Here is a 14,867-nt window from a genome sequence, read left to right on the forward strand (position 1 = left end):
CTAATTACACGCTAAGAGCATAAAACAAAACATGTATGCATATTATTGTGAGCATGTTGTATACTCATATTTAGGACCATTTGAATGTAACCCAGAGGTCGTTGAATTTTACCACATTTCTGTATAATTGACGCCTGTGTTGCTTTTGAAATTCCGGTGGGAAAGTTACTTGGTCTCATTTTTGTAGAAATTTTATTATTTACAGCTTGTAGTTTGAAAAGAAAAATGTATAGGTATACATATCTCTATATGTACTTACACATATGCCTTTAGATATGCCTGGTATCTGATGTAGTGTTGAGTTTGGACTTCAGCTCTTGAACATTGGTGGATACCGTACCCGTATATTGCAGGTAAACTCTTTAGTTGTAGCTCGAACATCGTTAGGGATACATAAAAATTGTATACATTAAGTTAATTTTCCCACTCTCAATGCTCGCGATGTGGTCACTGTGAGTTCAAGTCCAGCTCATCCTGGCTTCCCCTCCCGCCGTACGTGGGAAGGTCTGCCAGCAACCTTCGGATGGTCATGGGTTTCACCCACCCTAATGCTGGCCGCCGTCATATAAGTGAAATATTCCTGAGTACGACGTAAAACACCAATCAGATAAATAAATAAATGCTCGCGAGGCTCTGGTGATATCAAGTCGTTGACAAAACCACAAATCTTCCACTAGTATGGTGTGCATACCTGTACGTCACACGTGGGAAAGTCACTAATTTGCCGAAGGTCGGTAGTTTTCCCCTGGCTGTTCGGTTTCTTCCACCCATAAACCAAAGACCATATTCATATCAAGAGAGGCAACCCTTGAGTAGAGCCTAAGGCGTTTAACAACAATTGCGTATGTAATATAATGACATTTTATGTAAGCTACTCGATGTCATGCATACCAGCGCTCTAAGATATGCATCTTGTATCGGTGCAATGATATAACTAGGTGTGTGGGTTAAACAACCGAACGGAGGGTAGGTCTAACTGTTCAGAATAGGCCGATAGGTAGGCGCCAACGTGTACGCGGAGTCGTATATCTTTGCGAGCTGTCTGCGGTTGCACAGAACACAGAGCTTTAGGGACGTATTAATATTTGGCCCATCCTGCCTTCTTATTCACGAAACGATGAATGCGTTACTTTTGTTTCCCTTGATTAATTCTATTTATCTGTGACCCTGTCTTTGCAGATGACCTGGACGTGGACGGCGAAGAAGTAAGTCGCACTTGGATTTCTATCGGAGGAAATTAGCCAGGAACGCCACCTGTTGACAGTCTGCCCGCACAGAGAAAAGGGAGGTAAGCCATCCAGCGGCTTTGCCATTGTGGTGGTTGTGATTGATGAATGGGATCCTGCTTCCGTGATTCGACCGATCAGCTGCTTTGTCGCGGGGCCGGTAAGCCGCGGCGGCTTGTGGCCAGGCGATAAGGCAAAGGGGGAATCCTCCGTAACAGGTCCCGTCGGCGGGGGGATAACGAGTTTTAGCCGGACCGTCGTGAACTGCTGCCGACTCGCTGGGACTGACAGTTGCGGTAAGAACAAACAGCAGGTCTCAAAGAGGAGAAGATCACTTGAAACCATAGCGTAATAATTACTTCGTGTTAAATCCCTGTTATTGATTTATCACTGGTTCGTTCACATGATTGCCACCAGACGGCCGTGTCATCTCAGTACAGCCCTAGCGAATATCAAAAGTAAGGTGCGGTTTTTTTCCCTTACGCATTTGTTCGCATTTCTTTGGCTTTTTCATCTTTATATATCGACTGTCTTGTGCTTTTTTTTAGAAAGCATTTAAGTTGCTACATTCGGACTTGCATGTTACTGCTTCTGTAATGAATTGTACCCTTATAATAGCCACATCAACTGTGTAATATCGCCCACGTAGGATACTGTATCCAAGGATGTCTACTGTGGATAAGAGGATATCTCTACTACATACACATGGGAGGATTTTACGGAATACCTTTTCTGCTGATATCTGCCGTCCACATTGATATAATGATGATTCACATGGGGAGAATTACCAGCATCTGAATTTGAGGATGTCTGTCAACTCACCAAGCTTTGCATTTGCGTAAATGTCGATTCATTATGGATATAAATGCGCTGTGAGCTTGCGGATGCCTGCTGTGAAGATTATCCATTGACTTTTAGTAGATACGCACACCTCGCCAAATGTTTTTGGGGATGTACATTGGGCAATATGGACATCATTCATGTCAACAGTTGTTGACACTGTGTTGACATGGGATCCCGACACACATAAGGTGGAAACAAGATATTAGTATAACATCGAACACCGTGGAAAATGTATGGAAGCTTTACGGAACTTCTTGTAGGATGTTATCTTCGTTCAGATTACCAATCACCTACTTGATTGCATAGACAGGACAGGAAGTGACGGAATTACCGATGTATGCTGGGAATACTAGTTTGATTTCTGTAGCCGTCATGAGGAATTCCTTTTATAAGGTAACCATCCTCTTATGTCAAGAAGATTGAAAGTTGTTCAGGATCAAATGTGAAGTGATTCTTTTCAAGGAATATGTATTGATTGAATTTTACCATTGGATTATACTTATCTGAGCGACGTGCATGTCATAGTAACTGCCCGAACCGAGAAAGGTAAGTTTTACCACTATTCCGTTCTGTTTACTATCTTTTGTTTTCATTTACATTAAAAAAATCCCATTTGCGTGACAGAATACATAGAAAACCATGGATGTTAAAGTAATCCTACACATTGCCGATTGTATAAAGTATGCAAAGAGTATAAGCGTTGCTTAAAATACAAGCCAGCGATAGCTTATAGCTTGCGGGTCTCGTCTATTTGAACATTGTATATCGATTCTTACGGGAAATCGTTGATGATTGGCCTTCCTCAGGGATGGGAGATTTTAGGTTAAAGCCTCTGGACATGTAGTAACAATTAGTTCTAGACTTAAGCATTTGTGTGTGTATCTTCAGTACTAATAATTCCCATCAGCCCGAACTCTTGTCTCCGCATCATTTCAGTCAGTGTGGAATCTATTTCTTGGAATGTATTTTCTCTTTGCTGTGGGCATAAATTTTCCTGATTTAAAATTTAAAGTTTGTATTTTTTGCGTCAAATTGAATAACGTTTTTTAAGCTTTGGAGAGAAATTTATAATTTAGGAATCATATGGATTAATTTAATAGCGTAATATGAGTGTTGGTATCGCCACCATACACGTTTGCACAACAGATGTGCATACGTGATTTTTACCGCCCATGCACCATATATTTACTTCCTGTCTTGCGCAATTCCTTGCTAGTCCGTCTGCTGTTTTTAATGTGCGTGTGGGAATAGAATTCATGCGACTCTCGAGCAGCAAATAATGACGGAGAAGGAAGCTCTCTTGTTTCCTACGGCTCTATACAACGCAGACATTTTCAATAGGAAGCCCTTTCTTCTTTGAATATTAAATTTTCATTTCCAGTTGAAAGGATGTCCACTGAACAATGGTGGCTAGAATATGTATCCAATACCGTTTTGTTCTCCGTTTGTATTTTTGCAATCGTAATTGACGGGGTCGCTTTCAGGATTACCATGTTACCATGGTAACAGGATTGGTAGAATTTATCCTGTAATGATATGTTTGTTTACTCAGTTATGCCATACGGGGCCTTTCAGCCTTGGGTGTGTTCGCTTTCGTTCTTTTCTAAGGGTTAATAAATGCAAACATTTGATAAAGCGCAACTCATCTCCACTACAAATCGCTTACAACCCATAGTGAATGTTTGACCGCTAGGCATATATTTCGATTTAACCGTCGTATATATGTTAGGCCAATACCAACTGATACTGTTTCAGCACTAATGTATTTGTGTCATGATGCGTGGCATACAGTCGATCCACATGTACGGTAGGCAATTTATTTACCTTGGTCATCACTTAATGAAGACCGATTACATATTAGTGACCCAGCCGTATGATATGCATTTTATTTAGCTTGGTCATTACGTAATGGCCGTGTTTACATTGTATTGACCTAGGTGTATGGTGGGCAGTTTATTTCCTTTTTCATGATGTACTGACCGTGTTTAGATCGTATTGCACTGGGCGTATGGTAGCCAATTTATTTAACTTGACCATCACGTAATGACCACGTTTACATATTAGTGACCCAGGCGTATGACACGCATTTTATTTTAGCTTGGTCATCACGTAATGGCCATGCTTACATCGTATTGACCTAGCTGTATGGTGGGCAATTTATTTACCTTGGTCATCACGTAGTGATCCGCAAGTTTCTGGAGACCCTCCCACATGTGAACGCAGAGGAAACCAGCATGAACTGAACTTGAACTAGATCACAGCGACCGCATTGGCGAGAGGCTTCTTGATCGTTGCACCAGCACGCTAACCACCATGGACACGGAGGCTTCTTTACTGAGTTGTGGTTTTAATGTCGTATTCAGTAATTTTGCACTCATGATACCGATCAGGTTTATGGGTGGACGAAAAGTAATAAACGACCGCTTTTCAAGAGTTACCTGACAAAACCTACCTTAAAGCTGCAGTTTAACCAACGAGAGCAGGATTCCAACTCGCAGCTTAATTGATGAATAGCCTGAGTGTCGTACAGGGCTATAATCGTCTCAGTGAGCAAGGATGCTTCCCATACGTCTGGCGATTCCTAATAATGGCATACTACAGCAGGTACCTGTGTGATAGGCAATCGTTCTCCTAGCGTGTTGATTACTCTGATTACGTTTTAGCACTGTCCATGCGCAAATATAATATATCTACGTGATCGACAATTCCTACAGCTCTGAATAAGAGTAAGAATAAGTCTGAAATTAATCATTATATCCTGCTTTAATCGCCTTTTCAACCTGTGTCTGAAAATCTATAAAATCATCCTATTTTCTGTAACATTACTGAAATGATTATGCCATCCATCTTGATTAAGAAGAAAAAAAAAACAAAACGAAACCCAAGTGCTCACCCAAATTCACCTGCAGCGGATTTGAACTCTCGGTTGTATGCCACGAATGGAGTATCTGCGATCAACCACGGAGGTGTGTTTTTTTTACGCATTCTAACCGACAATCACCAAGGTTACATGCCTTTGTGTACCATATGACATAACACATGGCTTATGCCAATTAGTTCATGTTGCAGTGTTTTTCGTCGCCTTCTCGCATTACATCTGGAGCTCCTTTATATTCTTCGTACAGTCGGCGTAGACAATGACACAATTAAACTCTTCTATGTGACACAACCAGCCAGTTTCAGATAATCATGTTTACCTTGTACATTCTCTCAGGCATGCGGCTTACCTTGGGGTGGACACAATAAAATACGTCGGAATTCCCGAATTTTTTGGGATTAATTCAGCCCTTTTTTGCATACACCGTTTATATTGAAGTGAGTAACAAACAAAGCTTTTCTGCGGAATGTATCTCTTTTGTTTGTAATGTGCATTTCTGATGACCTGTTGTAAAGCCGAAACTTTGCTGACGAGATATCATTTCGAAACTGAAACAATTCACCCAAATATGTCTGTAATTAATACATCTTTTATCATCCAAGGGATGCCCTCAAGCCTCATGTGTATCTTAATAAATATATTAACCAGTTACTTTAGCATAATGTATAGCGATCTTACGTTTCAGGTTTATTTTTAATCTGGTTTTAAAACATGTCCGCCTACTTTTGTTTGATTTTCGGTGTTATCATTTATTGCATCGAAAACCGTTTACTGTTTCCTGGTTTAAACGCGTTCGCGCCGCGATATGAGGGCGATGTGACCGCAATATGGCCGGTATCGGAAGCGACGTTTATCCATGGTCAATTGTTCATTCTAATGACCTAACCTGGTTATTGCAGTCCACCTTTAACACAGAAAAAAAGCCAGTTCCAAAACCGTTCGCCTTTAAACGTTCCCCCCCCATGGTTCTGTCTACAACAAATAGGTTCTATGTATTCTATTTATTTATTTGATTGGTGTTTTACGCCGTACTCAAGAATATTTCTCTTATACGACGGCGGCCAGCATTAAACCCACGACGATCCGAAGGTTGCTGGCAGACCTTCCCACGTACGGCCGGAGATGGGTTCTATGTATGCTGGATGAACTGGCGAGGAATCGTATTCGAAAACATTATTCGAATTGAATTCACTCTCGGAAAAACCTTTTTGGAAGCATTCATGGCCTTCCATTTGAAAATGGACATTTGCAAGGAAACACTACCATAGTCAGCATAAGAAGTAGGAATGTAGCAGAACAATTTTAAATATCATCGAATTAACCGTGACCGATTTCTAGTTGTGTTCCTGTAACTCCGACTGGCATATTTCAGAACCTCACATGAAGAATTTATTTATATGTACATATGACCAGTATACGTCAAGCCAGTAACAATCATTACCAGCTTTCGAGATAACCGACTGTTCACCATCAAGTACGAGTAAAAACTCACAATGGCGAAATAATGATAATATAATATATCCTTTAGTCATCGTGTCATTGGTTTGAATTTATCGGAATATTTCCATATTTTTAAGCTCGTATGATCTTGAATGTTCATCAGCTAGTTTCGATGTAATGAGTTTTGGTTTTCGGTATTAAGACATAACAGATGTGGCATCCTGTTTGTGATCTTGTCAACCAAAGCGTGCGGACACTTCCGGCCTACAAAGGCGCACTTTTTGACCAACATATTGGTTGTCAGTATTAAATGTTTCACAGCTGGCATGCTGTCCTGCTTGTGGTATCGGTCTACCGAGGTGTGGATACTTCCGGTGTATAAAAGCACACATTTCGACAAACTACTCAGCTGAAGAAGGAAATCAGCTTTCTGGAAGTTTCATTAAAAACAATGATAACAGTTTTTATGACAGGTGAATAAATCATATTATTCATTAACACTCATTTGAAATGAGGTTTTCGCTTTAAGCGAAGATGTAGATATGTATCTGCTGGACCTTGTAGCCACTTTATCGCTTAGTATCAGTTTCGAAATTGATATATCACTTATGTATTGATTTTATAATTCAACAATTTTAGTCGCAAGAATTTCCAGTGGATAATTCAAATTTGTTGACTTTAACTGGAAAATGTCACGTGGGTTCATTCTCGTTCTCGGGTAGAAGGATTTTCAATTAAAATTTCCCGATCGCAATATTTCTGGGAGTTTGGGTGGTAAGAAGCAAACAACATCACTTCCATGAGTTGTTCATGGATTTTACTGAGGATAGGATGCCTGTCTATGTATATGTATATGTATGTATGTTTGGGATTTAACGTCGTACAAAATTTTTTAGTCATATAACAACGAGGAGTCATGGACTCATCCTGCCATAAGATGACACAATATGTGTACACACAATTGCCGCCATGCCGCCCAAGTGCTGCCGCAGCTGACGTTTCATGGCGAAGACACCAGACATGACACCCCACCCAGTCACATTGAACTGAGATCAGGCCAACCAGTCATGCTTCCTTGCTCTAACCTCTCAGTGCTGAGCGCCAGGCGAGTCAGTAACAAGTAGGCTTACCATTTTGAAAGTCTTTGGTATGACCCGACATGGTGCAGGAGTATTTTAAATGTGAAAAAGATTCCCAAGAGAAAAGTTTGCCTGATAGTTTAAATAATCTAAATTTGGGCTAATACATTAATTAAGAAAAAAAAAAGAACTAAATTGCCAGTGGGGAAGAGAAGATATGGTGAGTATCCACTGACATGAGATTTGTTTCATTTCAGTTTTCCACTGCGATAATAAAATAGTGACAAGCACGAGAAAAGCGAGCATTGTCCACTGCTATAATAAAATAGTGACAAGCACGAGAAAAGCGGGCATTGTCCACTGCTATAATAAAATAGTAGTGACAAGCACGAAAAAAGCGAGCATTGTCCACAGCTATAATAAAATAGTGACAAGCACGAGAAAAGCGAGCATTGTCCACTGCTATAATAAAATAGTGACAAGCACGAGAAAAGCGGGCATTGTCCACTGCTATAATAAAATAGTAGTGACAAGCACGAAAAAAGCGAGCATTGTCCACTGCTATAATAAAATAGTGACAAGCACGAGAAAAGCGAGCATTGTCCACTGCTATAATAAAATAGTGACAAGCACGAGAAAAGCGAGCATTGTCCACTGCTGTAATAAAATAGTGAAAGCACGAGAAAAGTGAACAGCACACTCCAAACTCTGTATTAAACAAAAGGTACAAAATATTAACGAGAGATTAATGTGTAATTCATACTGGTTTATTGTTTGAAATGTTTTCTTAGTCCAGCCCTATTTATACACATAATGGAAGCTTTAGCTTTGGGGCCTCCTTGGCTCAGTTGGTTAGCGCGCTAGCGCAGCGTAATGAACCAGGAGTCTCTCACCAATGCAATCGCTGTGAGTTCAAGTCCAGCTCATGCTGGCTTCATCTCCGGTCGTACGTGGGAAGGTCTGGCAGCAACCTGGGCTCTGCCCGGTTTCCACCCACTGTAATGCTGGCCGGCGTCGTATAAGTGAAATATTCTTGAGCACGGTGTAAAACACCAATCAAATGAATAAATAAATAAATAAGCTTTAGCTTCATTTTCTGCTATGTTATGCCTGTGTGTTAGCAAATCTACGAGCGTTTAATGTTGTTTATATGCGTTAATGTCTATTAAAGTCCAATACCGTCTGCAGAGCAGTTCTGAACCACTCACGTAAGGTTCTACTGCAGTACCCGTAAAGTTATAAACGTCCAAATCCCCCCCCCCCCCCCCCAACACACACACACACACACACTTCGTTTACGTTAGTGATTCAGAGCTATTAGCATGGACCCGGATAGAATATTCTGAATCTGTTTTCTGAAGGCATTTATGCAGATATCGGTTTAACGACTTTTTTATGGATCCAAATACCCTATATCACTGCATTTTGCATTGCTGTCCACAAGTACATTTACGAGTCATTATAGTGCCTGTTTTTTTTTGCATTATTATTTATATTTTTTATCTTAACTTTTGTCCCATTTTCCTGTTTTTAACGCACCATCCAAGTAATGCTGCACAGTCGCCTAACGGTTGGCGTATTTGGATTCTCTTGTTAGGATAAGTTAATGTATGCCTGACCACGTTTGCCCTCTAGAGAGATATTGACGATAAATACAAGCTCCGCACTCACGGTAATTTGGGGACTCTTGATTCCATTGTTCTGTTGAACAGTTATTCAATTAGCAAAGAATACAACAATACGAACAATTTTTGAAACGTATTTATCGGCGCCAAATGTTGGAATAAGCTCATCTTCTCCTGCGTGTGGGGTGCGTTTTGAATACACCTTGCCATAAAAGCCTCTATTGACATTCACCTTAGGAATAATTGCTTTCTTTTTAGCAAAAATTAATAATAGATAATAGAACCGCTATTCCTTTGTAAATATCCCCAAATAATTGTCTCCGCAGACTTGGTGTTAGTGTTTGTCGACGAGAGTTATCTCCCTTGAAAAGCCCAGACTGGTTGTCGTAAACACATGGGATGGTGTTCTCTCAAATTGTGAATGCCTTTAAGGTTATCCTTGAGAGGCTTGAAAGAGCTTAATGTGCCAATAAATGCAATGTGGAGATAACACATAAAGAAATTCTGTTTTGACAACATAGGTGGATCACTGATAATTCAAAGACTCTAAAATCTAGCATAGCATGTTGATACAGCGTCGACGAATGGTTTCTTTGTAAGAGTTTGAAGACATAGAGGCACATTTACCATTATTCATTTCATTGATCTATGGGGCCAAAACAGTCTAATACAAAGTTCGATAATAATTGATTTGTGGACAAGGTGTTTTTTTTTTGTTTTTTTTTTCGGTCCTATGTTTGGGTTTGTAGGCCCAGCGTAATATTTATTGATTTCAGTGTACGTCAAGATTTTGTAAAACTGGAAATGGTTTGTACAGCGAACGTCCTCTTGTTGCATTTCATAAATTTTACATATGTCATATTGGTAGATATGGAAGAAATGCTTTCTAGTTTTGATTCTTGTTAGCCGTGACATCCAAGAGGTAGTTTAAGCATCCGTTTGATGGCTGGTATATAGCTGGCCCCTATGCATTGTTTAATGTGATATAATATATATGTAATGTTATGTAAAATATGTAATGTGTAAAACCCTAACCGAGGTAAATTGACAAGAGGCTCTTGTTTATTATTTTGCCGAAAATGGGGGTACAGGAAACTAATTAATGGTACTACCTAGCTTAATATAAAATCAGTTTGTTATTCTCTGTATAGTGTTTAATGACAGCGACCGATTACGTTTTTGGCCATATAGCAACTATTACACTGTCACCACTGCCCCAGTATTGCTTTCTTCGCTGTAAGTCTTTTATAACATATGCAAGTTCATTACAATTACGTTATAGCCAAAGGTCTACCAGCAGTTACAAATACACATCAACTGGGAAGCACATAATTTGCTGCTGTCAATCTGCGGATGGTCGTAGGGGCTCTGCCCGGTTTCCTCCCACCATAGTGCTGGTGGGAGTAAACAATATTTCGTATAAGTGAAATATTCATGAGTACGGCGTGAAACACCAATCAAGTAAATAAATAAAATTTACTGCTGGGCTGGATAGTAATCTTTTACTTCCGGCGAGAAATGCCTGTCTGATTCAGTTCAGAGCCTATACCCAATTCCCTTCTACACTTGACCAGCTGACACGTGACATTCTGTGTAAGTGTTGCTTAAGTCTTACTGATACGTTACCAATAAAACCCGGCCTCTTTTCTGTTTGCTTCAGACAGTGTATTATTACGACCGTCCATGTAAATGTTTAAAAAGTTAAACAACTTTCACTCCTGCTAGTACCACGACTTAAACAGAATTAGGTAAAATAATACAGTGATGTTATCTGCAATTTGAGTTTCTCTATTTAAGTCTCCAGGTTCTTTCCCTGTTAAACGAATGTTTTAGGCTTGTTTTAAACCATTACTTATCTGTAAACTTCTGGGCAGTTTCATGCCATTTGTGGTTTTAGCGAGAACCAAAAACCACGTATGAGCTAAAAGATGACAAGTTTCAGTTTTGAAAACAAGAAATTTACATCTTTTGGGACACTGTGCGGACTACTTTGAAACATAAATTTATCAGTTTTGAAGTTCAACTGCACCTTTTTTGAAACTGGTCAGTTTGTTTTCTAAAAGTAAAAGTATTTCAGAAGTGTACAGTTTTATCGCAAAAATAATTTCCTTCCCAAAATTGATATTTTATTTCCAGAAATGATCCCTTCATGGTGTAATCAGTGTTGTCTTTGCGGTGACGGTGCAAAATTTGAGGAGGGTAAAATTTTGCTCGATGGTACAAGGGAGATAATCAAATAGTCAATATGAGTTAACCGGAAATTACCTCCCCTTGCTTGTACGTCGTGAAAACCCTTTTACGCACACAGCTGTCCATGTTATGTATAATATGACAGAGAGATAAAGTAATAAAAGAACTCTTAGATCATCATGTTAAACTTAACCTTGCTAACGAATTGAATTCATGATGATTTTTTGCACCAGCCGGTTTAGTCTTTAACTGTAGGCCTACGGTTATCCGCTATCAATGCTATTAAACACTAAACAATGATTTTCAAGCATATATCGCATATAAGTTATGTAGTACTGTTAAGCAGTTTCTGTACGTCATATTTTTTACGAATTAATAAACATGAAAACATTACATATCTTTAGTCCTACCAAATATTTAATTAGTTAAACCAGGGGACATAACTCTTGTCCAGCGCACTTTTGTTCTGCTGTGCTACGAGAGTGGTGTCCCCTCGTATGTAAAAGCTGATATTGATTTAAATTCGATACCCTAGGGATCGGGTAGAAATCGGTTGATGTATGTTTTCAGCTTTCATTTACACTGTTCCATGTATTTTATACCACTTTTTCAGACATTGTCTCGTGTTAATATAGCAGTGCTGTGGATTAGTGACGAATGAACTGAGTAGACACACCTTTAAATTGTTGTTTAGTGCATGAGTTTGATAATTTGTACCGGTACCCGAAATCAGAAACAGGAGCCCAAAATGTCTGAACATGGTGCATGTACATGTACTTGTTACGTCGCGATATTAAATGCTGGTATGTTTACTTGGGCTTATCGTCTCGTGGATATTAGTGGGTAGGCCTACAGCATTAGCGTTTATTAAATGAAGGCAACAAAGACCGATTGAACGACGGATGTCAGTCCTGGAAAATGTTTCCGTTGTGGCGTTAATTGATTTCCAAACGAGGCGATTTCTAGTCGGACCACAAGCCTAATTAGCGCCCCCGTGTTGTCCTTCTCGCCCGAAGTCCGTCTCGTCTGCTGTGACACTCACTGGGCTTCTCCGCCCTTGTCCAGGGAAAGATTGACTGAGAAGTGGAGAGCTAGTGCCACAGAAGCGCTGCTTGGGCGAGGACGGGGCGTCAGGTAATTAGCCGTTTGGTAGAATCGGAAAACTGCGGATGTCGCTTTCCGTGCGAAGGCTTTACGCGCGGTCTTGCCCGTGGATGCCACAGCCTAGCCGGAGAGGGCTAATGAAAGAGCAGAAATGTCGCTTCATTTCTCGCCGGAAATATGAGAACTGGTCTCCGATAGGTTAGGAAATGAACGAGTCTGTAATCATACGCCAGTCCATCAGCCAACTTCCGGACCCCCGAAGCTGTTAGGTAACCTTCCTGGGCGTCCACTCCACAACATTCTTCTTTGGGAACGACGTTTTTTTTTGTGTTTTTTTTTAATGCTCACTGCTTCCTCGTTTTACCATTACGTTTTTACTCCTTTCTACATCCATCACTGAGTTTTCCACTCAAGAAAGATCTTTGGTGACGCAAATCGGTGGTAAAAGCTTTCATCTTTGCCTGTTGCTAACACCAAATGACCCCAGGTAGATCGCCCGATGTTTCAAGTGTTACGCTTTCTCATATCGCCATGGATCTTCCATCAATTATCCTTTGATATGTTCGAGATGTTTTTAATAACTAGCCAATCTGTTTCCAATATACCCTTGGTTCGGCAAAGCTTTGTAACTGGAGTTCTCAAAAAAGCAATCTGATTTCTGTTTAACATTGCACTGCATCTCTGAACGTACCCATGTCTGACATAGAAATCAGATGACACGTGCTACCTCATATGAAAAACTCCGTCATTTTCTAAAGAGTCAATAGGTTTCAGAATTACTCTTTGCAACAGATCTGGAATAAGTCCGTAAGCCATGCGCATTGATGTGACATGGTTCATATTTAGTGTTGACCTCTGATGTGAAGCAATGGTTAAAACACAACATTAGCTTATTAAATCATAAACATTTAGGCCTCTGTCCAATTTCCTTTCACCATAATACTGGCCGCCGTCGTATAATTGAAATATTCTTGAGTACAGTGTCCAAACATCAACCAAATAAATAAATAAACATTTAGGTGACTCTTGCGTCATATCAGATAATCTGACCAATACTTTGATAAAGTTTTTCGGCCGATAATTAATCATTTCTGACTACTGTGTTTCGTGTCAGGTGAAATATCCTAGCTCTCTTGGATGACACATGTCAAAATATCGAGATATGTTGATTGTTTGTGTATTCATGAAATACCAGCGAAATCCTGGCCGAGGTCTGCCAGAAACCTACGGATGGTCGTGGGTTTCCCCCGGGCTCTGCCCGGCTTCCTCCCACCATAATGCTGGCCGCCGTCGTATAGGTGAAATATTCTTTAGTGCGGCGTAAAACACCAATTAAATAAATAAATAAATCCTGGCCGATACGGTCTAGAAAATCATTTGGCAGAAGGACTTGACGATGCGATTGGGTGCAGCCGTCGAGACTGCGAAGGTGTTGTGTATCGACGAGTCATTTCGCTCCATAACAGATATTAAACCCTTCCACGATAACACGTTATACATCGTGTTTTAAAATTAGTGCCAGACACGGCTTATAGAATTTCAAACTGATAAATGTCTCTTTAATTTTCTCTTTGTACGGCTAGTTTGTGAACGCAGCTTGGTATTGTGTCTGTGAAATGCAAGACTAAACACGTCGCAGACGTGTTGTAAAATGCCCTGCATTATTAAGCGAAGATAGGAGTTAAATATTGAGGTCCCATATCTATGCTTATTCATTTTTCAAAGTTTCATCGATTTCTGGAAATGTCAGTGAATTATTAAGCCTGTCCAGAATGGCTTGAATGTCTCCTACTTTCGATGATTTGACCCGCTTTTCAAACATGTACCATAGTTCGGCATTTGAGGGTGGCTTCAACAGACCAGTCCCTACTTGCTAGTATATAAGCCCGTAGGGCTCGGTTTGCTTCAGATATATATACGGAGGTGAATAACCGCGAGTGATAAATCATTCCCACACAAATGCTCGTTGGTTCAAACCTTGGACACCCTGATTTTGACGTCCCACATACGTTGGAATCGAGCAGTCGAACTTCAGTAAGATCCTATCTGACGTGAACATTTGTCATCAGTTTTATGTGTCTTCACGGATTCGAAAACGTTAAAAGTATCATATCAAAATGATTGCAAAATGACAGCAAGTGAACAAAAACAGAAAATTTTCTGAAATGATTTTGTGGTTCTAATATTTCCCACTTTTAAGTTACACGAGAATGCAATTCCACTTGATCATGCCGTTACATTCCCATGACAACTGTATCTCCACAATGCTGCCATTTTTGCACGTTGACTTAGAGACTTAGGGCCTATCTATCGACATGATGCTAAGATGTTTCCTTACAATATCGGTCCACTCCCAAGCCAATGACATCACCCTCTCCACCCCCCGCCCCCCGCACTCCCCCAAGGCAATTCTGTTAAATTAAATGTACGTTTTGGCTAAATTAGTTGAATTTAATGTATTAAATTTATTGGAGGAGAGGCC

The 14,867-nt window shown here is 40.1% G+C and overlaps 1 long non-coding RNA gene across 1 annotated transcript in view; it reads left to right on the forward strand.

Annotated features, from left to right (window-relative positions):
- The first annotated feature begins 1,790 nt into the window (after nt 1-1,790).
- Nucleotides 1,791-14,867, forward strand: part of LOC135479571 (uncharacterized) — a 139,216-nt gene continuing 126,139 nt past the window's right edge. The window contains exon 1 of the long non-coding RNA XR_010445864.1: nt 1,791-2,615. This is a non-coding gene — a long non-coding RNA (uncharacterized LOC135479571). The remainder of the gene's footprint in view (nt 2,616-14,867) is intronic.

Source organism: Liolophura sinensis, chromosome 12 (assembly GCF_032854445.1).
Source record: "Liolophura sinensis isolate JHLJ2023 chromosome 12, CUHK_Ljap_v2, whole genome shotgun sequence".
NCBI lineage: Eukaryota > Metazoa > Mollusca > Polyplacophora > Chitonida > Chitonidae > Liolophura > Liolophura sinensis.